The sequence below is a fragment of the Stenella coeruleoalba genome, assembly GCF_951394435.1.
Source record: "Stenella coeruleoalba genome assembly, chromosome: 4".
NCBI lineage: Eukaryota > Metazoa > Chordata > Mammalia > Artiodactyla > Delphinidae > Stenella > Stenella coeruleoalba.
In genome coordinates this window covers 89,036,026-89,060,860 of record NC_137149.1, presented here as the reverse complement: position 1 = coordinate 89,060,860, position 24,835 = coordinate 89,036,026, and the positions used below count along the sequence as shown (strand labels likewise).

The 24,835-nt window shown below is 44.0% G+C and overlaps 1 long non-coding RNA gene across 50 annotated transcripts in view; it reads right to left on the bottom strand.

Annotated features, from left to right (window-relative positions):
* Nucleotides 1-24,835, bottom strand: part of LOC307185334 — a 3,778,167-nt gene that overhangs the window by 1,249,386 nt on the left and 2,503,946 nt on the right. For 49 of the 50 annotated variants that reach the window (XR_013827964.1, XR_013827965.1, XR_013827990.1 and 46 more), the window contains one exon: nucleotides 18,349-18,438. The exons of the other annotated variant lie outside the window; for it this stretch is intronic. This is a non-coding gene — a long non-coding RNA (uncharacterized lncRNA). The remainder of the gene's footprint in view (nucleotides 1-18,348; nucleotides 18,439-24,835) is intronic. 50 annotated transcript variants of the gene reach the window in all.

Below are 24,835 nucleotides of genomic sequence, written 5' to 3'. Positions count from 1 at the left end.
CATGTGATCGGGAGACGTGTTCAAATATGTCTCAGTTTTCCTCCCCTGGTACTCGGGTGCAACATTCCAGACGCTTTACTAACACTCTCCCCACTGGGAGAGTCAGTCCCTTTAACCTCCTGTTTGGCCCAGTTTGCAATTTCTGCGGAAGATGAACAGGAATAGCGAGAACCAATGAGAGGCTAGCTGGAGGTGTCTGGACGGGCAAATTTAACTCTCATTTCCCACCAGGAAGAGGAATTAACCAAAGGCTCAGCATGCCGGGCCGGAACCAGATTAGGGCCTGAAGCCATCCTGCGGTGTTGCGGCCAGGTCACAAGAAAGCGAGTTGAAGAAAGGAGCTCAGGGGCACTGTAATTCACAAACCTGCAGAGTTATAAATGACAGCTATCGTCCAAAAATAGACTGAAGTAAGGCTGCCAAGAGGACTTGAAAGCGGGGCAGAATTGCAGGAAACCTATTTCAGGAGGTAGACTGGAATTGCATTGAAAGCATAGGAAAAGAGGCAGAACGTCCACAATGATGCACTTGGCCAAAAAGGGCGTATGCGTTTTTTCCTGAATATATTCAGGAAAAAACGCATACGCCCTTTTTGGCCAACCAAGCAAGCTTGCAAAGGAAATCTGCACTACAATGAAGTCTCACTTCCCCCCGGTCAAAAGGGCCATCTGAAAAAAGTGTAAAATCCAGAAAGGCAGGACAGGCCATGGAGAACTGGGAGCCTTGTTATGCTGATGGGCGGGATGTAAATTGCCAACAACCACTCGGGAGAAGTGTATGGTGTTTCCTGAAACATCTAAAAAACAAAGCAACAGAACCTAGGGAACTTCCACTTATGGTCCTATAGCTTAGGGAAATTAAAATCAAAAAGACACAGCCACCCCAAAGTTTGGAACGGCTCTGTTTACAAGAACCTCGTTTACAGTACAAGTTCAACATCGCAGAAAGTGAAAAATGGATAAAGAAGTTGTGGTATTTACTTACAAAGCAATATCACTCAGCAATGAAATCTGTGTCATCAGGCCCTTAGCAGCACAATGAGTGGATTCAGGTATGATGATTCTAACTGAAGTAAGTCACACAGAAAAAGAAACATCCTAAGATATCAGTAATACACGGAATGTAAACTTGGCTACACAGGAACTGAATTACAGAACAGAACAGGGTCTCAAATTTAGAAAACCAACTTATGCTTGCTTAAGGGTAAAAGTGAGTTGGGGTGCTGCATAAAACCAGAGATTGAAATGAGCACAGATAAAGTTCCTTAAGTCAAATATGGAATAGACAAGAGCTACTCCTTGCTCAACGAAATGGACTCAACACCGCATATTAAACGCCTAAGAATGTACCTGACTAGTAAGTATCTTAAAACCTATGGATTGCTATGTCTCCGAAAGAGAATCAAGCATGTGTACAGGGGCATAAACGCAGCAGTGATAGGATTGGAGAGGTTCGGTGAGCAGATGAAGACCCTTTGAAGTCATATTGCATGGTACCCATTCCACGGGTCTTAACTCTCCATGTTTAAGGTATTCTTCCTTCAGCTAAAACATGCATGTGGAACCCAAGTATGATCAACCATGTGATCGGGAGACGTGTTCAAATATGTCTCAGGTTTCCTCCCCTGGTACTCGGGTGCAACATTCCAGACGCTTTACTAACACTCTCCCCACTTGGAGAGTCAGTCCCTTTAACCTCCTGTTTGGCCCAGTTTGCAATTTCTGCGGAAGATGAACAGGAATAGCGAGAACCAATGAGAGGCTAGCTGGAGGTGTCTGGACGGGCAAATTTAACTCTCATTTCCCACCAGGAAGAGGAATTAACCAAAGGCTCAGCATGCCGGGCCGGAACCAGATTAGGGCCTGAAGCCATCCTGCGGTGTTGCGGCCAGGTCACAAGAAAGCGAGTTGAAGAAAGGAGCTCAGGGGCACTGTAATTCACAAACCTGCAGAGTTATAAATGACAGCTATTGTCCAAAAATAGACTGAAGTAAGGCTGCCAAGAGGACTTGAAAGCGGGGCAGAATTGCAGGAAACCGATTTCAGGAGGTAGACTGGAATTGCATTGAAAGCATAGGAAAAGAGGCAGAACGTCCACAATGATGCACTTGGCCAAAAAGGGCGTATGCGTTTTTTCCTGAATATATTCAGGAAAAAACCCATACGCACTTTTTGGCCAACCAAGCAAGCTTGCAAAGGAAATCTGCACTACAATGAAGTCTCACTTCCCCCTGGTCAAAAGGGCCATCTGAAAAAAGTGTAAAATCCAGAAAGGCAGGACAGGCCATGGAGAACTGGGAGCCTTGTTATGCTGATGGGCGGGATGTAAATTGCCAACAGACACTTGGGAGAAGTGTATGGTGTTTCCTGAAACATCTAAAAAACAAAGCAACAGAGCCTAGGGCACTGCCACTTATGGTCCTATAGCTTAGGGAAATTAAAATCAAAAAGACACAGCCACCCCAAAGTTTGGAACGGCTCTGTTTACAAGAACCTCGTTTACAGTACAAGTTCAACATCGCAGAAAGTGAAAAATGGATAAAGAAGTTGTGGTATTTACTTACAAAGCAATATCACTCAGCAATGAAATCTGTGTCATCAGGCCCTTAGCAGCACAATGAGTGGATTCAGGTATGATGATTCTAACTGAAGTAAGTCACACAGAAAAAGAAACATCATAAGATATCAGTAATACACGGAATGTAAACTTGGCTACACAGGAACTGAATTACAGAACAGAACAGGGTCTCAAATTTAGAAAACCAACTTATGCTTGCTTAAGGGGAAAGGTGAGTTGGGGTGCTGCATAAAACCAGAGATTGAAATGAGCACAGATAAAGTTCCTTAAGCCAAATATGGAATAGACAAGAGCTACTCCTTGCTCAACGAAATGGACAAAACACCGCATATTAAACGCCTAAGAATATACCTGACTTGTAAGTATCTTAAAACCTATGGATTGCTATGTCTCCAAAAGAGAATCAAGCATGTGTACAGGGGCATAAACGCAGCAGTGATGGGATTGGAGAGGTTCGGTGAGCAAATGAAAACCCTTTGAAGTCACATTGCATGGTACCCATTCCACGGGTTTCAACTACCCAGGTTTAAGGTATTCTTCCTTCAGCTAAAACATGCATGTGGAACCTAGAGTATGATCAACCATGTGATCGGGAGACGTGTTCAAATATGTCTCAGTTTTCCTCCCCTGGTACTCGGGTGCAACATTCCAGACGCTTTACTAACACTCTCCCCACTTGGAGAGTCAGTCCCTTTAACCTCCTGTTTGGCCCAGTTTGCAATTTCTGCGGAAGATGAACAGGAATAGCGAGAACCAATGAGAGGCTAGCTGGAGGTGTCTGGACGGGCAAATTTAACTCTCATTTCCCACCAGGAAGAGGAATTAACCAAAGGCTCAGCATGCCGGTCCGGAACCAGATTAGGGCCTGAAGCCATCCTGCGGTGTTGCGGCCAGGTCACAAGAAAGCGAGTTGAAGAAAGGAGCTCAGGGGCACTGTAATTCACAAACCTGCAGAGTTATAAATGACAGCTATTGTCCAAAAATAGACTGAAGTAAGGCTGCCAAGAGGACTTGAAAGCGGGGCAGAATTGCAGGAAACCGATTTCAGGAGGTAGACTGGAATTGCATTGAAAGCATAGGAAAAGAGGCAGAACGTCCACAATGATGCACTTGGCCAAAAAGGGCGTATGCGTTTTTTCCTGAATATATTCAGGAAAAAACCCATACGCACTTTTTGGCCAACCAAGCAAGCTTGCAAAGGAAATCTGCACTACAATGAAGTCTCACTTCCCCCCGGTCAAAAGGGCCATCTGAAAAACGTGTAAAATCCAGAAAGGCAGGACAGGCCATGGAGAACTGGGAGCCTTGTTATGCTGAAGGGCGGGATGTAAATTGCCAACAACCACTCGGGAGAAGTGTATGGTGTTTCCTGAAACATCTAAAAAACAAAGCAACAGAACCTAGGGCACTTCCACTTATGGTCCTATAGCTTAGGGAAATTAAAATCAAAAAGACACAGCCACCCCAAAGTTTGGAACAGCTCTGTTTACAAGAACCTCGTTTACAGTACAAGTTCAACATCGCAGAAAGTGAAAAATGGATAAAGAAGTTGTGGTATTTACTTACAAAGCAATATCACTCAGCAATGAAATCTGTGTCATCAGGCCCTTAGCAGCACAATGAGTGGATTCAGGTATGATGATTCTAACTGAAATAAGTCACACAGAAAAAGAAACATCATAAGATATCAGTAATACACGGAATGGAAACTTGGCTACACAGGAACTGAATTACAGAACAGAACAGGGTCTCAAATTTAGAAAACCAACGTATTCTTGCTTAAGGGTAAAGGTGAGATGGGTTGCTCCATAAAACCACAGATTGAAATGAGCACAGATAAAGTTCCTTAAGCCAAATATGGAATAGACAAGAGCTACTCCTTGCTCAACGAAATGGACTCAACACCCCATATTAAACGCCTAAGAATGTACCTGACTAGTAAGTATCTTAAAACCTATGGATTGCTATGTCTCCGAAAGAGAATCAAGCATGTGTACAGGGGCATAAACGCAGCAGTGATAGGATTGGAGAGGTTCGGTGAGCAGATGAAGACCCTTTGAAGTCATATTGCATGGTACCCATTCCACGGGTTTCAACTACCCAGGTTTAAGGTATTCTTCCTTCAGCTAAAACATGCATGTGGAACCTAGAGTATGATCAACCATGTGATCGGGAGACGTGTTCAAATATGTCTCAGTTTTCCTCCCCTGGTACTCGGGTGCAACATTCCAGACGCTTTACTAACACTCTCCCCACTTGGAGAGTCAGTCCCTTTAACCTCCTGTTTGGCCCAGTTTGCAATTTCTGCGGAAGAAGAACAGGAATAGCGAGAACCAATGAGAGGCTAGATGGAGGTGTCTGGACGGGCAAATTTAACTCTCATTTCCCACCAGGAAGAGGAATTAACCAAAGGCTCAGCATGCCGGCCCGGAACCAGATTAGGGCCTGAAGCCATCCTGCGGTGTTGCGGCCAGGTCACAAGAAAGCAAGTTGAAGAAAGGAGCTCAGGGGCACTGTAATTCACAAACCTGCAGAGTTATAAATGACAGCTATCGTCCAAAAATAGACTGAAGTAAGGCTGCCAAGAGGACTTGAAAGCGGGGCAGAATTGCAGGAAACCGATTTCAGGAGGTAGACTGGAATTGCATTGAAAGCATAGGAAAAGAGGCAGAAAGTCCACAATGATGCACTTGGCCAAAAAGGGCGTATGCGTTTTTTCCTGAATATATTCAGGAAAAAACGCATACGCCCTTTTTGGCCAACCAAGCAAGCTTGCAAAGGAAATCTGCACTACAATGAAGTCTCACTTCCCCCCGGTCAAAAGGGCCATCTGAAAAAAGTGTAAAATCCAGAAAGGCAACAGGCCATTGAGAACTGGGAGCCTTGTTATGCTGAAGGGCGGGATGTAAATTGCCAACAGACACTTGGGAGAAGTGTATGGTGTTTCCTGAAACATCTAAAAAACAAAGCAACAGAGCCTAGGGCACTTCCACTTATGGTCCTAAGGCTTAGGGAAATTAAAATCAAAAAGACACAGCTCCCCAAAGTTTGGAACGGCTCTGTTTACAAGAACCTCGTTTACAGTACAAGTTCAACATCGCAGAAAGTGAAAAATGGATAAAGAAGTTGTGGTATTCACTTACAAAGCAATATCACTCAGCAATGAAATCTATGTCATCAGGCCCTTAGCAGCACAATGAGTGGATTCAGGTATGATGATTCTAACTGAAATAAGTCACACAGAAAAAGAAACATCATCAGTTATCAGTAATACACGGAATGGAAACTTGGCGACACAGGAACTGAATTACAGAACAGAACAGGGTCTCAAATTTAGAAAGACAACTTATGCTTGCTTAAGGGTAAAGGTGAGTTGGGGTGCTGCATAAAACCAGAGATTGAAATGAGCACAGATAAAGTTCCTTAAGCCAAATATGGAATAGACAAGAGCTACTCCTTGCTCAACGAAATGGACTCAACACCGCATATTAAACGCCTAAGAATGTACCTGACTAGTAAGTATCTTAAAACCTATGGATTGCTATGTCTCTGAAAGAGAATCAAGCATGTGTACAGGGGCATAAATGCAGCAGTGATAGGATTGGAGAGGTTCGGTGAGCAAATGAAGACTCTTTGAAGTCATATTGCATGGTACCCATTACACGGGTCTCAACTCTCCAGGTTTAAGGTATTCTTCCTTCAGCTAAAACATGCATGTGGAACCTAGAGTATGATCAACCATGTGATCGGGAGACGTGTTCAAATATGTCTCAGTTTTCCTCCCCTGGTACTCGGGTGCAACATTCCAGACGCTTTACTAACACTCTCCCCACTTGGAGAGTCAGCCCATTTAACCTCCTGTTTGGCCCAGTTTGCAATTTCTGCGGAAGATGAACAGGAATAGCGAGAACCAATGAGAGGCTAGCTGGAGGTGTCTGGACGGGCAAATTTAACTCTCATTTCCCACCAGGAAGAAGAATTAACCAAAGGCTCAGCATGCCGGGCCGGAACCAGATTAGGGCCTGAAGCCATCCTGCGGTGTTGCGGCCAGCTCAAAAGAAAGCGAGTTGAAGAAAGGAGCTCAGGGGCACTGTAATTCACAAACCTGCAGAGTTATAAATGACAGCTATCGTCCAAAAATAGACTGAAGTAAGGCTGCCAAGAGGACTTGAAAGCGGGGCAGAATTGCAGGAAACCTATTTCAGGAGGTAGACTGGAATTGCATTGAAAGCATAGGAAAAGAGGCAGAACGTCCACAATGATGCACTTGGCCAAAAAGGGCGTATGCGTTTTTTCCTGAATATATTCAGGAAAAAACGCATACGCCGTTTTTGGCCAACCAAGCAAGCTTGCAAAGGAAATCTGCACTACAATGAAGTCTCACTTCCCCCCGGTCAAAAGGGCCATCTGAAAAAAGTGTAAAATCCAGAAAGGCAGGACAGGCCATGGAGAACTGTGAGCCTTGTTATGCTGATGGGCGGGATGTAAATTGCCAACAACCACTCTGGAGAAGTGTATGGTGTTTCCTGAAACATCTAAAAAACAAAGCAACAGAACCTAGGGCACTTCCACTTATGGTCCTATAGCTTAGGGAAATTAAAATCAAAAAGACACAGCCACCCCAAAGTTTGGAACGGCTCTGTTTACAAGAACCTCGTTTACAGTACAAGTTCAACATCACAGAAAGTGAAAAATGGATAAAGAAGTTGTGGTATTTACTTACAAAGCAATATCACTCAGCAATGAAATCTGTGTCATCAGGCCCTTAGCAGCACAATGAGTGGATTCAGGTATGATGATTCTAACTGAAGTAAGTCACACAGAAAAAGAAACATCATAAGATATCAGTAATACACGGAATGTAAACTTGACTACACAGGAACTGAATTACAGAACAGAACAGGGTCTCAAATTTAGAAAACAAACTTATGCTTGCTTAAGGGTAAAGGTGAGTTGGGGTGCTGCATAAAACCAGAGATTGAAATGAGCACAGATAAAGTTCCTTAAGTCAAATATGGAATAGACAAGAGCTACTCCTTGCTCAACGAAATGGACTCAACACCGCATATTAAATGCCTAAGAATGTACCTGACTAGTAAGTATCTTAAAACCTATGGATTGCTATGTCTCCGAAAGAGAATCAAGCATGTGTACAGGGGCATAAACACAGCAGTGATAGGATTGGAGAAGTTCGGTGAGCAAATGAAGACCCTTTGAAGTCATATTGCATGGTACCCATTACACGGGTCTTAACTCTCCAGGTTTAAGGTATTCTTCCTTCAGCTAAAACATGCATGTGGAACCTAGAGTATGATCAACCATGTGATCGGGAGACGTGTTCAAATATGTCTCAGTTTTCCTCCCCTGGTACTCGGGTGCAACATTCCAGATGCTTTACTAACACTCTCCCCACTTGGAGAGTCACCGCCTTTAACCTCCTGTTTGGCCCAGTTTGCAATTTCTGCGGAAGATGAACAGGAATAGCGAGAACCAATGAGAGACTAGCTGGAGGTGTCTGGACGGGCAAATTTAACTCTCATTTCCCACCAGGAAGAGGAAATAACCAAAGTATCAGCGTGCCGTGCCGGAATCAGATTAGGGCCTGAAGCCATCCTGCGGTGTTGCGGCCAGGTCACAAGAAAGCGAGTTGAAGAAAGGAGCTCAGGGGCACTGTAATTCACAAACCTGCAGAGTTATAAATGACAGCTATCGTGCAAAAATAGACTGAAGTAAGGCTGCCAAGAGGACTTGAAAGCGGGGCAGAATTGCAGGAAACCGATTTCAGGAGGTAGACTGGAATTGCATTGAAAGCATAGGAAAAGAGGCAGAACGTCCACAATGATGCACTTGGCCAAAAAGGGCGTATGCGTTTTTTCCTGAATATATTCAGGAAAAAACGCATACGCCCTTTTTGGCCAACCAAGCAAGCTTGCAAAGGAAATCTGCACTACAATGAAGTCTCACTTCCCCCCGGTCAAAAGGGCCATCTGAAAAAAGTGTAAAATCCAGAAAGGCAGGACAGGCCATGGAGAACTGGGATCCTTGTTATGCTGATGGGCGGGATGTAAATTGCCAACAACCACTCTGGAGAAGTGTATGGTGTTTCCTGAAACATCTAAAAAACAAAGCAACAGAACCTAGGGCACTTCCACTTATGGTCCTATAGCTTAGGGAAATTAAAATCAAAAAGACACAGCCACCCCAAAGTTTGGAACGGCTCTGTTTACAAGAACCTCGTTTACAGTACAAGTTCAACATCGCAGAAAGTGAAAAATGGATAAAGAAGTTGTGGTATTTACTTACAAAGCAATATCACTCAGCAATGAAATCTGTGTCATCAGGCCCTTAGCAGCACAATGAGTGGATTCAGGTATGATGATTCTAACTGAAGTAAGTCACACAGAAAAAGAAACATCATAAGATATCAGTAATACACGGAATGTAAACTTGGCTACACAGGAACTGAATTACAGAACAGAACAGGGTCTCAAATTTAGGAAACCAACTTATGCTTGCTTAAGGGTAAAGGTGAGTTGGGGTGCTGCATAAAACCAGAGATTGAAATGAGCACAGATAAAGTTCCTTAAGTCAAATATGGAATAGACAAGAGCTACTCCTTGCTCAACGAAATGGACTCAACACCGCATATTAAACGCCTAAGAATGTACCTGACTAGTAAGTATCTTAAAACCTATGGATTGCTATGTCTCTGAAAGAGAATCAAGCGTGTGTACAGGGGCATAAACGCAGCAGTGATAGGATTGGAAAGGTTCGGTGAGCAAATGAAGACCCTTTGAAGTCATATTGCATGGTACCCATTACACGGGTCTCAACTCTCCAGGTTTAAGGTATTCTTCCTTCAGCTAAAACACGCATGTGGAACCCAGAGTATGATCAACCATGTGAACGGGAGACGTGATCAAATATGTCTCAGTGTTCCTCCCCTGGTACTCGGGTGCAACATTCCAGACGCTTTACTAACACTCTCCCGACTTGGAGAGTCAGTCCCTTTAACCTCCTGTTTGGCCCAGTTTGCAATTTCTGCGGAAGATGAACAGGAATAGCGAGAACCAATGAGAGGCTAGCTGCAGGTGTCTGGACGGGCAAATTTAACTCTCATTTCCCACCAGGAAGAGGAATTAACCAAAGGCTCAGCATGCCGGGCCGGAACCAGATTAGGGCCTGAAGCCATCCTGCGGTGTTGCGGCCAGGTCACAAGAAAGCGAGTTGAAGAAAGGAGCTCAGGGGCACTGTAATTCACAAACCTGCAGAGTTATAAATGACAGCTATCGTCCAAAAATAGACTGAAGTAAGGCTGCCAAGAGGACTTGAAAGCGGGGCAGAATTGCAGGAAACCGAATTCAGGAGGTAGACTGGAATTGCATTGAAAGCATAGGAAAAGAGGCAGAACGTCCACAATGATGCACTTGGCCAAAAAGGGCGTATGCGATTTTTCCTGAATATATTCAGGAAAAAACGCATACACCCTTTTTGGCCAACCAAGCAAGCTTGCAAAGGAAATCTGCACTACAATGAAGTCTCACTTCCCCCCGGTCAAAAGGGCCATCTGAAAAAAGTGTAAAATCCAGAAAGGCAGGACAGGCCATGGAGAACTGGGAGCCTTGTTATGGTGATGGGCGGGATGTAAATTGCCAACAACCACTCGGGAGAAGTGTATGGTGTTTCCTGAAACATCTAAAAAACAAAGCAACAGAACCTAGGGCACTTCCACTTATGGTCCTATAGCTTAGGGAAATTAAAATCAAAAAGACACAGCCACCCCAAAGTTTGGAACGGCTCTGTTTACAAGAACCTCGTTTACAGTACAAGTTCAACATCGCAGAAAGTGAAAAATGGATAAAGAAGTTGTGGTATTTACTTACAAAGCAATATCACTCAGCAATGAAATCTGTGTCATCAGGCCCTCAGCAGCACAATGAGTGGATTCAGGTATGATGATTCTAACTGAAATAAGTCACACAGAAAAAGAAACATCATAAGATATCAGTAATACACGGAATGTAAACTTGACTACACAGGAACTGAATTACAGAACAGAACAGGGTCTCAAATTTAGAAAACCAACTTATGCTTGCTTAAGGGGAAAGGTGAGTTGGGATGCTGCATAAAACCAGAGATTGAAATGAGCACAGATAAAGTTCCTTAAGCCAAATATGGAATAGACAAGAGCTACTCCTTGCTCAACGAAATGGACTCAACACCGCATATTAAACGCCTAAGAATGTACCTGACTAGTAAGTATCTTAAAACCTATGGATTGCTATGTCTCCGAAAGAGAATCAAGCATGTGTACAGGGGCATAAACGCAGCAGTGATAGGATTGGAGAGGTTCGGTGAGCAAATGAAGACCCTTTGAAGTCATATTGCATGGTACCCATTCCACGGGTTTCAACTACCCAGGTTTAAGGTATTCTTCCTTCAGCTAAAACATGCATGTGGAACCTAGAGTATGACCAACCATGTGATCGGGAGACGTGTTCAAATATGTCTCAGTTTTCCTCCCCTGGTACTCGGGTGCAACATTCCAGACGCTTTACTAACACTCTCCCCACTTGGAGAGTCAGTCCCTTTAACCTCCTGTTTGGCCCAGTTTGCAATTTCTGCGGAAGATGAACAGGAATAGCGAGAACCAATGAGAGGCTAGCTGGAGGTGTCTGGACGGGCAAATTTAACTCTCATTTCCCACCAGGAAGAGGAATTAACCAAAGGCTCAGCATGCCGGGCCAGAACCAGATTAGGGCCTGAAGCCATCCTGCGGTGTTGCGGCCAGGTCACAAGAAAGCGAGTTGAAGAAAGGAGCTCAGGGGCACTGTAATTCACAAACCTGCAGAGTTATAAATGACAGCTATCGTCCAAAAATAGACTGAAGTAAGGCTGCCAAGAGGACTTGAAAGCGGGGCAGAATTGCAGGAAACCGATTTCAGGAGGTAGACTGGAATTGCATTGAAAGCATAGGAAAAGAGGCAGAACGTCCACAATGATGCACTTGGCCAAAAAGGGTGTATGCGTTTTTTCCTGAATATATTCAGGAAAAAACGCATACGCCCTTTTTGGCCAACCAAGCAAGCTTGCAAAGGAAATCTACACTACAATGAAGTCTCACTTCCCCCCGGTCAAAAGGGCCATCTGAAAAAAGTGTAAAATCCAGAAAGGCAGGACAGGCCATGGAGAACTGGGAGCCTTGTTATGGTGATGGGCGGGATGTAAATTGCCAACAACCACTCTGGAGAAGTGTATGGTGCTTCCTGAAACATCTAAAAAACAAAGCAACAGAACCTAGGGCACTTCCACTTATGGTCCTATAGCTTAGGGAAATTAAAATCAAAAAGACACAGCCACCCCAAAGTTTGGAACGGCTCTGTTTACAAGAACCTCGTTTACAGTACAAGTTCAACATCGCAGAAAGTGAAAAATGGATAAAGAAGTTGTGGTATTTACTTACAAAGCAATATCACTCAGCAATGAAATCTCTGTCATCAGGCCCTCAGCAGCACAATGAGTGGATTCAGGTATGATGATTCTAACTGAAATAAGTCACACAGAAAAAGAAACATCATAAGATATCAGTAATACACGGAATGTAAACTTGACTACACAGGAACTGAATTACAGAACAGAACAGGGTCTCAAATTTAGAAAACCAACTTATGCTTGCTTAAGGGGAAAGGTGAGTTGGGGTGCTGCATAAAACCAGAGATTGAAATGAGCACAGATAAAGTTCCTTAAGCCAAATATGGAATAGACAAGAGCTACTCCTTGCTCAACGAAATGGACTCAACACCGCATATTAAACGCCTAAGAATGTACCTGACTAGTAAGTATCTTAAAACCTATGGATTGCTATGTCTCCGAAAGAGAATCAAGCATGTGTACAGGGGCATAAACGCAGCAGTGATAGGATTGGAGAGGTTCGGTGAGCAAATGAAGACCCTTTGAAGTCATATTGCATGGTACCCATTCCACGGGTTTCAACTACCCAGGTTTAAGGTATTCTTCCTTCAGCTAAAACATGCATGTGGAACCTAGAGTATGATCAACCATGTGATCGGGAGACGTGTTCAAATATGTCTCAGTTTTCCTCCCCTGGTACTCGGGTGCAACATTCCAGACGCTTTACTAACACTCTCCCCTCTTGGAGAGTCAGTCCCTTTAACCTCCTGTTTGGCCCAGTTTGCAATTTCTGCGGAAGATGAACAGGAATAGCGAGAACCAATGAGAGGCTAGCCCGAGGTGTCTGGACGGGCAAATTTAACTCTCATTTCCCACCAGGAAGAGGAATTAACCAAAGGCTCAGCGTGCCGTGCCGGAACCAGATTAGGGCCTGAAGCCATCCTGCGGTGTTGCGGCCAGCTCAAAAGAAAGCGAGTTGAAGAAAGGAGCTCAGGGGCACTGTAATTCACAAACCTGCAGAGTTATAAATGACAGCTATCGTCCAAAAATAGACTGAAGTAAGGCTGCCAAGAGGACTTGAAAGCGGGGCAGAATTGCAGGAAACCGATTTCAGGAGGTAGACTGGAATTGCATTGAAAGCATAGGAAAAGAGGCAGAACGTCCACAATGATGCACTTGGCCAAAAAGGGCGTATGCGTTTTTTCCTGAATATATTCAGGAAAAAACGCATACGCCCTTTTTGGCCAACCAAGCAAGCTTGCAAAGGAAATCTGCACTACAATGAAGTCTCACTTCCCCCCAGTCAAAAGGGCCATCTGAAAAAAGTGTAAAATCCAGAAAGGAAGGACAGGCCATGGAGAACTGGGAGCCTTGTTATGCTGATGGGCGGGATGTAAATTGCCAACAACCACTCCGGAGAAGTGTATGGTGTTTCCTGAAACATCTAAAAAACAAAGCAACAGAACCTAGGGCACTTCCACTTATGGTCCTATAGCTTAGGGAAATTAAAATGAAAAAGACACAGCCACCCCAAAGTTTGGAACTGCTCTGTTTACAAGAACCTCGTTTACAGTACAAGTTCAACATCGCAGAAAGTGAAAAATGGATAAAGAAGTTGTGGTATTTACTTACAAAGCAATATCACTCAGCAATGAAATCTGTGTCATCAGGCCCTTAGCAGCACAATGAGTGGATTCAGGTATGATGATTCTAACTGAAATAAGTCACACAGAAAAAGAAACATCATAAGATATCAGTAATACACGGAATGGAAACTTGGCTACACAGGAACTGAATTACAGAACAGAACAGGGTCTCAAATTTAGAAAACCAACTTATGCTTGCTTAAGGGTAAAGGTGAGTTGGGGTGCTGCATAAAACCAGAGATTGAAATGAGCACAGATAAAGTTCCTTAAGCCAAATATGGAATAGACAAGAGCTACTCCTTGCTCAACGAAATGGACTCAACACTGCATATTAAACGCCTAAGAATGTACCTGACTAGTAAGAATCTTAAAACCTATGGATTGCTATGTCTCCAAAAGAGAATCAAGCATGTGTACAGGGGCATAAACACAGCAGTGATAGGATTGGAGAGGTTCGGTGAGCAAATGAAGACCCTTTGAAGTCATATTGCATGGTACCCATTACACGGGTCTCAAGTCTCCAGGTTTAAGGTATTCTTCCTTCAGCTAAAACATGCATGTGGAACCCAAGTATGATCAACCATGTGAACGGGAGACGTGTTCAAATATGTCTCAGTTTTCCTCCCCTGGTACTCGGGTGCAACATTCCAGACGCTTTACGAACACTCTCCCCACTTGGAGAGTCAGTCCCTTTAACCTCCTGTTTGGCCCAGTTTGCAATTTCTGCGGAAGATGAACAGGAATAGCGAGAACCAATGAGAGGCTAGCTGGAGGTGTCTGGACGGGCAAATTTAACTCTCATTTCCCACCAGGAAGAGGAAATAACCAAAGGCTCAGCGTGCCGTACCGGAACCAGATTAGGGCCTGAAGCCATCCTGCGGTGTTGCGGCCAGCTCAAAAGAAAGCGAGTTGAAGAAAGGAGCTCAGGGGCACTGTAATTCACAAACCTGCAGAGTTATAAATGACAGCTATCGTCCAAAAATGGACTGAAGTAAGGCTGCCAAGAGGACTTGAAAGCGGGGCAGAATTGCAGGAAACCGATTTCAGGAGGTAGACTGGAATTGCATTGAAAGCATAGGAAAAGAGGCAGAACGTCCACAATGATGCACTTGGCCAAAAAGGGCGTATGCGTTTTTTCCTGAATATATTCAGGAAAAAACGCATACGCCCTTTTTGGCCAACCAAGCAAGCTTGCAAAGGAAATCTGCACTACAATGAAGTCTCACTTCCCCCCGGTCAAAAGGGCCATCTGAAAAAAGTGTAAAATCCAGAAAGGCAGGACAGGCCATGGAGAACTGGGAGCCTTGTTATGCTGATGGGCGGGATGTAAATTGCCAACAACCACTCGGGAGAAGTGTATGGTGTTTCCTGAAACATCTAAAAAACAAAGCAACAGAACCTAGGGCACTTCCACTTATGGTCCTATAGCTTAGGGAAATTAAAATCAAAAAGACACAGCCACCCCAAAGTTTGGAACGGCTCTGTTTACAAGAACCTCGTTTACAGTACAAGTTCAACATCGCAGAAAGTGAAAAATGGATAAAGAAGTTGTGGTATTTACTTACAAAGCAATATAACTCAGCAATGAAATCTGTGTCATCAGGCCCTTAGCAGCACAATGAGTGGATTCAGCTATGATGATTCTAACTGAAATAAGTCACACAGAAAAAGAAACATCATCAGATATCAGTAATACACGGAATGTAAACTTGGCTACACAGGAACTGAATTACAGAACAGAACAGGGTCTCAAATTTAGAAAACCAATGTATTCTTGCTTAAGGGTAAAGGTGAGTTGGGGTGCTGCATAAAACCAGAGATTGAAATGAGCACAGATAAAGTTCCTTAAGCCAAATATGGAATAGACAAGAGCTACTCCTTGCTCAACGAAATGGACTCAACACCCCATATTAAACGCCTAAGAATGTACCTGACTAGTAAGTATCTTAAAACCTATGGATTGCTATGTCTCCGAAAGAGAATCAAGCATGTGTACAGGGGCATAAACGCAGCAGTGATAGGATTGGAGAGGTTCGGTGAGCAGATGAAGACCCTTTGAAGTCATATTGCATGGTACCCATTCCACGGGTTTCAACTACCCAGGTTTAAGGTATTCTTCCTTCAGCTAAAACATGCATGTGGAACCTAGAGTATGATCAACCATGTGATCGGGAGACGTGTTCAAATATGTCTCAGTTTTCCTCCCCTGGTACTCGGGTGCAACATTCCAGACGCTTTACTAACACTCTCCCCACTTGGAGAGTCAGTCCCTTTAACCTCCTGTTTGGCCCAGTTTGCAATTTCTGCGGAAGATGAACAGGAATAGCGAGAACCAATGAGAGGCTAGCTGGAGGTGTCTGGACGGGCAAATTTAACTCTCATTTCCCACCAGGAAGAGGAATTAACCAAAGGCTCCGCATGCCGGGCCGGAACCAGATTAGGGCCTGAAGCCATCCTGCGGTGTTGCGGCCAGGTCACAAGAAAGCGAGTTGAAGAAAGGAGCTCAGGGGCACTGTAATTCACAAACCTGCAGAGTTATAAATGACAGCTATCGTCCAAAAATAGACTGAAGTAAGGCTGCCAAGAGGACTTGAAAGCGGGGCAGAATTGCAGGAAACCGATTTCAGGAGGTAGACTGGAATTGCATTGAAAGCATAGGAAAAGAGGCAGAAAGTCCACAATGATGCACTTGGCCAAAAAGGGCGTATGCGTTTTTTCCTGAATATATTCAGGAAAAAACGCATACGCCCTTTTTGGCCAACCAAGCAAGCTTGCAAAGGAAATCTGCACTACAATGAAGTCTCACTTCCCCCCGGTCAAAAGGGCCATCTGAAAAAAGTGTAAAATCCAGAAAGGCAACAGGCCATTGAGAACTGGGAGCCTTGTTATGCTGAAGGGCGGGATGTAAATTGCCAACAGACACTTGGGAGAAGTGTATGGTGTTTCCTGAAACATCTAAAAAACAAAGCAACAGAGCCTAGGGCACTTCCACTTATGGTCCTATAGCTTAGGGAAATTAAAATCGAAAAGACACAGCTCCCCAAAGTTTGGAACGGCTCTGTTTACAAGAACCTCGTTTACAGTACAACTTTAACATCACAGAAAGTGAAAAATGGATAAAGAACTTGTGGTACTTACGTACAATGCAGTATCACTCAGCAATGAAATCTATGTCATCAGGCCCGTAGCAGCATAATGAGTGGATTCAGGTACGATGATTCTAACTGAAATAAGTCACACAGAAATAGAAACATCATAAGATATCACTAATACACGGAATGTAAACTTGGCTACACAGGAACTGCATTCCAATACAGAACAGGGTCTCAAATTTAGAAAACCAACTTATGCTTGCTTAAGGGGAAAGGTGAGTTGGGGTGCTGCATAAAACCAGAGATTGAAATGAGCACAGATAAAGTTCCTTAAGCCAAATATGGAATAGACAAGAGCTACTCCTTGCTCAACGAAATGGACTCAAAACCCCATATTAAACCCCTAAGAATGTACCTGACTAGTAAGTATCTTAAAACCTATGGATTGCTATGTCTCCAAAAGAGAATCAAGCGTGTGTACAGGGGAATAAACGCAGCAGTGATAGGATTGGAGAGGTTCGGTGAGCAAATGAAGACCCTTTGAAGTCATATTGCATGGTACCCATTCCACGGGTCTCAACTCTCCATGTTTAAGGTATTCTTCCTTCAGCTAAAACATGCATGTGGAACCCAGAGTATGATCAACCATGTGAATGGGAGACGTGTTCAAATATGTCTCAGTTTTCCTCCCCTGGTACTCGGGTGCAACATTCCAGACGCTTTACTAACACTCTCTCGACTTGGAGAGTCAGTCCCTTTAACCTCCTGTTTGGCCCAGTTTGCAATTTCTGCGGAAGATGAACAGGAATAGCGAGAACCAATGAGAGGCTAGCTGGAGGTGTCTGGACGGGCAAATTTAACTCTCATTTCCCACCAGGAAGAGGAATTAACCAAAGGCTCAGCATGCCGGGCCGGAACCAGATTAGGGCCTGAAGCCATCCTGCGGTGTTGCGGCCAGGTCACAAGAAAGCGAGTTGAAGAAAGGAGCTCAGGGGCACTGTAATTCACAAACCTGCAGAGTTATAAATGACAGCTATCGTCCAAAAATAGACTGAAGTAAGGCTGCCAAGAGGACTTGAAAGCGGGGCAGAATTGCAGGAAACCGATTTCAGGAGGTAGACTGGAATTGCATTGAAAGCATAGGAAAAGAGGCAGAACGTCCACAATGATGCACTTGGCCAAAAACGGCATATGCGTTTTTTCCTGAATATATTCAGGAAAAAACGCATACGCCCTTTTTGGCCAACCAAGCAAGCTTGCAAAGGAAATCTGCACTACAATGAAGTCTCACTTCCCCCCGGTCAAAAGGGCCATCTGAAAAAAGTGTAAAATCCAGAAAGGCAGGACAGGCCATGGAGAACTGGGAGCCTTGTTATGCTGATGGGCGGGATGTAAATTGCCAACAACCACTCGGGAGAAGTGTATGGTGTTTCCTGAAACATCTAAAAAACAAAGCAACAGAGCCTAGGGCACTGCCACTTATGGTCCTATAGCTTAGGGAAATTAAAATCAAAAAGACACAGCCACCCCAAAGTTTGGAACGGCTCTGTTTACAAGAACCTCGTTTACAGTACAAGTTCAACATCGCAGAAAGTGAAAAATGGATAGAGAACTTGTGGTACTTACGTACAATGCAGTATCACTCAGCAATGAAATCTATGTCATCAGGCCCGTAGCAGCATAATGAGTAGATTCAGGTACGATGATTCTAACTGAAATAAGTCACACAGAAAAAGAAACATCATAAGATATCACTAATACACGGAATGTAAACTTGGCTACACAGGAACTGCATTCCAAAACAGAACAGGGTCTCAAATTTAGAAAACCAACTTATGCTTGCTTAAGGGGAAAGGTGAGTTGGGGTGCTGCATAAAACCAGAGATTGAAATGAGCACAGATAAAGTTCCTTAAGCCAAATATGGAATAGACAAGAGCTACTCCTTGCTCAACGAAATGGACTCAAAACCCCATATTAAACCCCTAAGAATGTACCTGACTAGTAAGTATCTTAAAACCTATGGATTGCTATGTCTCCAAAAGAGAATCAAGCGTGTGTACAGGGGAATAAACGCAGCAGTGATAGGATTGGAGCAGTTCGGTGAGCAAATGAAGACCCTTTGAAGTCATATTGCATGGTACCCATTCCACGGGTTTCAACTACCCAGGTTTTAGGTATTCTTCCTTCAGCTAAAACATGCATGTGGAACCCAGAGTATGATCAACCGTGTGAACGGGAGACGTGTTCAAATATGTCTCAGTTTTCCTCCCCTGGTACTCGGGTGCAACATTCCAGACGCTTTACTAACACTCTCCCGACTTGGAGAGTCAGTCCCTTTAACCTCCTTTTTGGCCCAGTTTGCAATGTCTGCGGAAGATGAACAGGAATAGCGAGAACCAATGAGAGGCTAGCTGGAGGTGTCTGGACGGGCAAATTTAACTCTCATTTCCCACCAGGAAGAGGAATTAACCAAAGGCTCAGCATGCCGGGCCGGAACCAGATTAGGGCCTGAAGCCATCCTGCGGTGTTGCGGCCAGGTCACAAGAAAGTGAGTTGAAGAAAGGAGCTCAGGGGCACTGTAATTCACAAACCTGCAAAGTTATAAATGACAGCTATCGTCCAAAAATAGACTGAAGTAAGGCTGCCAAGAGGACTTGAAAGCGGGGCAGAATTGCAGGAAACCGATTTCAGGAGCTAGACTGGAATTGCATTGCAAGCATATGAAAAGAGGCAGAACGTCCACAATGATGCACTTGGCCAAAAAGGGCGTATGCGTTTTTTCCTGAATATATTCAGGAAAAAACGCATACGCCCTTTTTGGCCAACCAAGCAAGCTTGCAAAGGAAATCTGCACTACAATGAAGTCTCACTTCCCCCCGGTCAAAAGGGCCATCTGAAAAAGGTGTAAAATCCAGAAAGGCAGGACAGGCCATGGAGAACTGGGAGCCTTGTTATGCTGATGGGCGGGATGTAAATTGCCAACAGACACTTGGGAGAAGTGTATGGTGTTTCCTGAAACATCTAAAAAACAAAGCAACAGAGCCTAGGGCACTGCCACTTATGGTCCTATAGCTTAGGGAAATTAAAATCAAAAAGACACAGCCACCCCAAAGTTTGGGACGCCTCTGTTTACAAGAACCTCGTTTAGAGTACAAGTTCAACATCGCAGAAAGTGAAAAATGGATAAAGAAGTTGTGGTATTTACATACAAAGCAATATCACTCAGCAATGAAATCTATGTCATCAGGCCCTTACCATCACAATGAGTGGATTCAGGTATGATGATTCTAACTGAAATAAGGCACACAGAAAAAGAAACATCATAAGATATCACTAATACACGGAATGTAAACTTGGCTACACAGGAACTGAATTACAGAACAGAACAGGGTCTCAAATTTAGAAAACCAACTTATGCTTGCTTAAGGGTAAAGGTGAGTTGGGGTGCTGCATAAAACCAGAGATTGAAATGAGCACAGATAAAGTTCCTTAAGTCAAATATGGAATAGACAAGAGCTACTCCTTGCTCAATGAAATGGACTCAACACCCCATATTAAACGCCTAAGAATGTACCTGACTAGTAAGTATCGTAAAACCTATGGATTGCTATGTCTCCGAAAGAGAATCAAGCATGTGTACAGGGGCATAAACGCAGCAGTGATAGGATTGGAGAGGTTCGGTGAGCAGATGAAGACCCTTTGAAGTCATATTGCATGGTACCCATTCCACGGGTTTCAACACCCAGGTTTAAGGTATTCTTCCTTCAGCTAAAACATGCATGTGGAACCTAGAGTATGATCAACCATGTGATCGGGAGACGTGTTCAAATATGTCTCAGTTTTCCTCCCCTGGTACTCGGGTGCAACATTCCAGACGCTTTACTAACACTCTCCCCACTTGGAGAGTCAGTCCCTTTAACCTCCTGTTTGGCCCAGTTTGCAATTTCTGCGGAAGATGAACAGGAATAGCGAGAACCAATGAGAGGCTAGCTGGAGGTGTCTGGACGGGCAAATTTAACTCTCATTTCCCACCAGGAAGAGGAATTAACCAAAGGCTCAGCATGCAGGCCCGGAACCAGATTAGGGCCTGAAGCCATCCTTCGGTGTTGCGGCCAGGTCACAAGAAAGCGAGTTGAAGAAAGGAGCTCAGGGGCACTGTAATTCACAAACCTGCAGAGTTATAAATGACAGCTATCGTCCAAAAATAGACTGAAGTAAGGCTGCCAAGAGGACTTGAAAGCGGGGCAGAATTGCAGGAAACCGATTTCAGGAGGTAAACTGGAATTGCATTGAAAGCATATGAAAAGAGGCAGAAAGTCCACAATGATGCACTTGGCCAAAAAGGGCGTATGCGTTTTTTCCTGAATATATTCAGGAAAAAACGCATACGCCCTTTTTGGCCAACCAAGCAAGCTTGCAAAGGAAATCTGCACTACAATGAAGTCTCACTTCCCCCTGGTCAAAAGGGCCATCTGAGAAAAGTGTAAAATCCAGAAAGGCAACAGGCCATTGAGAACTGGGAGCCTTGTTATGCTGAAGGGCGGGATGTAAATTGCCAACAGACACTTGGGAGAAGTGTATGGTGTTTCCTGAAACATCTAAAAAACAAAGCAACAGAACCTAGGGCACTTCCACTTATGGTCCTATAGCTTAGGGAAATTAAAATCGAAAAGACACAGCTCCCCAAAGTTTGGAACGGCTCTGTTTACAAGAACCTCGTTTACAGTACAAGTTCAACATTGCAGAAAGTGAAAAATGGATAAAGAAGTTGTGGTATTTACTTACAAAGCAATATCACTCAGCAATGAAATCTGTGTCATCAGGCCCTTAGCAGCACAATGAGTGGATTCAGGTATGATGATTCTAACTGAAATAAGTCACACAGAAAAAGAAACATCATAAGATATCAGTAATACACGGAATGGAAACTTGGCTACACAGGAACTGAATTACAGAACAGAACAAGGTCTCAAATTTAGAAAACCAACTTATGCTTGCTTAAGGGTAAAGGTGAGTTGGGGTGCTGCATAAAACCAGAGATTGAAATGAGCACAGATAAAGTTCCTTAAGCCAAATATGGAATAGACAAGAGCTACTCCTTGCTCAAAGAAATGGACTCAACACTGCATATTAAACGCCTAAGAATGTACCTGACTAGTAAGAATCTTAAAACCTATGGATTGCTATGTCTCCGAAAGAGAATCAAGCATGTGTACAGGGGCATAAACACAGCAGTGATAGGATTGGAGAGGTTCGGTGAGCAAATGAAGACCCTTTGAAGTCATATTGCATGGTACCCATTACACGGGTCTCAAGTCTCCAGGTTTAAGGTATTCTTCCTTCAGCTAAAACATGCATGTGGAACCCAAGTATGATCAACCATGTGAACGGGAGACGTGTTCAAATATGTCTCAGTTTTCCTCCCCTGGTACTCGGGTGCAACATTCCAGACGCTTTACGAACACTCTCCCCACTTGGAGAGTCAGTCCCTTTAACCTCCTGTTTGGCCCAGTTTGCAATTTCTGCGGAAGATGAACAGGAATAGCGAGAACCTATGAGAGGCTAGCTGGAGGTGTCTGGACGGGCAAATTTAACTCTCATTTCCCACCAGGAAGAGGAAATAACCAAAGGCTCAGCGTGCCGTACCGGAACCAGATTAGGGCCTGAAGCCATCCTGCGGTGTTGCGGCCAGCTCAAAAGAAAGCGAGTTGAAGAAAGGAGCTCAGGGGCACTGTAATTCACAAACCTGCAGAGTTATAAATGACAGCTATCGTCCAAAAATGGACTGAAGTAAGGCTGCCAAGAGGACTTGAAAGCGGGGCAGAATTGCAGGAAACCGATTTCAGGAGGTAGACTGGAATTGCATTGAAAGCATAGGAAAAGAGGCAGAACGTCCACAATGATGCACTTGGCCAAAAAGGGCGTATGCGTTTTTTCCTGAATATATTCAGGAAAAAACGCATACGCCCTTTTTGGCCAACCAAGCAAGCTTGCAAAGGAAATCTGCACTACAATGAAGTCTCACTTCCCCCCGGTCAAAAGGGCCATCTGAAAAAAGTGTAAAATCCAGAAAGGCAGGACAGGCCATGGAGAACTGGGAGCCTTGTTATGCTGATGGGCGGGATGTAAATTGCCAACAACCACTCGGGAGAAGTGTATGGTGTTTCCTGAAACATCTAAAAAACAAAGCAACAGAGCCTAGGGCACTTCCACTTATGGTCCTATAGCTTAGGGAAATTAAAATCAAAAAGACACAGCCACCCCAAAGTTTGGAACGGCTCTGTTTACAAGAACCTCGTTTACAGTACAAGTTCAACATCGCAGAAAGTGAAAAATGGATAAAGAAGTTGTGGTATTTACTTACAAAGCAATATAACTCAGCAATGAAATCTGTGTCATCAGGCCCTTAGCAGCACAATGAGTGGATTCAGCTATGATGATTCTAACTGAAATAAGTCACACAGAAAAAGAAACATCATCAGATATCAGTAATACACGGAATGTAAACTTGGCTACACAGGAACTGAATTACAGAACAGAACAGGGTCTCAAATTTAGAAAACCAATGTATTCTTGCTTAAGGGTAAAGGTGAGTTGGGGTGCTGCATAAAACCAGAGATTGAAATGAGCACAGATAAAGTTCCTTAAGCCAAATATGGAATAGACAAGAGCTACTCCTTGCTCAACGAAATGGACTCAACACCCCATATTAAACGCCTAAGAATGTACCTGACTAGTAAGTATCTTAACACCTATGGATTGCTATGTCTCCGAAAGAGAATCAAGCATGTGTACAGGGGCATAAACGCAGCAGTGATAGGATTGGAGAGGTTCGGTGAGCAGATGAAGACCCTTTGAAGTCATATTGCATGGTACCCATTCCACGGGTTTCAACTACCCAGGTTTAAGGTATTCTTCCTTCAGCTAAAACATGCATGTGGAACCTAGAGTATGATCAACCATGTGATCGGGAGACGTGTTCAAATATGTCTCAGTTTTCCTCCCCTGGTACTCGGGTGCAACATTCCAGACGCTTTACTAACACTCTCCCCACTTGGAGAGTCAGTCCCTTTAACCTCCTGTTTGGCCCAGTTTGCAATTTCTGCGGAAGATGAACAGGAATAGCGAGAACCAATGAGAGGCTAGCTGGAGGTGTCTGGACGGGCAAATTTAACTCTCATTTCCCACCAGGAAGAGGAATTAACCAAAGGCTCAGCATGCCGGGCCGGAACCAGATTAGGGCCTGAAGCCATCCTGCGGTGTTGCGGCCAGGTCACAAGAAAGCGAGTTGAAGAAAGGAGCTCAGGGGCACTGTAATTCACAAACCTGCAGAGTTATAAATGACAGCTATCGTCCAAAAATAGACTGAAGTAAGGCTGCCAAGAGGACTTGAAAGCGGGGCAGAATTGCAGGAAACCGATTTCAGGAGGTAGACTGGAATTGCATTGAAAGCATAGGAAAAGAGGCAGAAAGTCCACAATGATGCACTTGGCCAAAAAGGGCGTATGCGTTTTTTCCTGAATATATTCAGGAAAAAACGCATACGCCCTTTTTGGCCAACCAAGCAAGCTTGCAAAGGAAATCTGCACTACAATGAAGTCTCACTTCCCCCCGGTCAAAAGGGCCATCTGAAAAAAGTGTAAAATCCAGAAAGGCAGGACAGGCCATGGAGAACTGGGAGCCTTGTTATGCTGATGGGCGGGATGTAAATTGCCAACAACCACTCGGGAGAAGTGTATGGTGTTTCCTGAAACATCTAAAAAACAAAACAACAGAACCTAGGGCACTTCCACTTATGGTCCTATAGCTTAGGGAAATTAAAATCAAAAAGACACAGCCACCCCAAAGTTTGGGACGCCTCTGTTTACAAGAACCTCGTTTACAGTACAACTTTAACATCACAGAAAGTGAAAAATGGATAAAGAACTTGTGGTACTTACGTACAATGCAGTATCACTCAGCAATGAAATCTATGTCATCAGGCCCGTAGCAGCATAATGAGTGGATTCAGGTACGATGATTCTAACTGAAATAAGTCACACAAAAATAGAAACATCATAAGATATCACTAATACACGGAATGTAAACTTGGCTACACAGGAACTGCA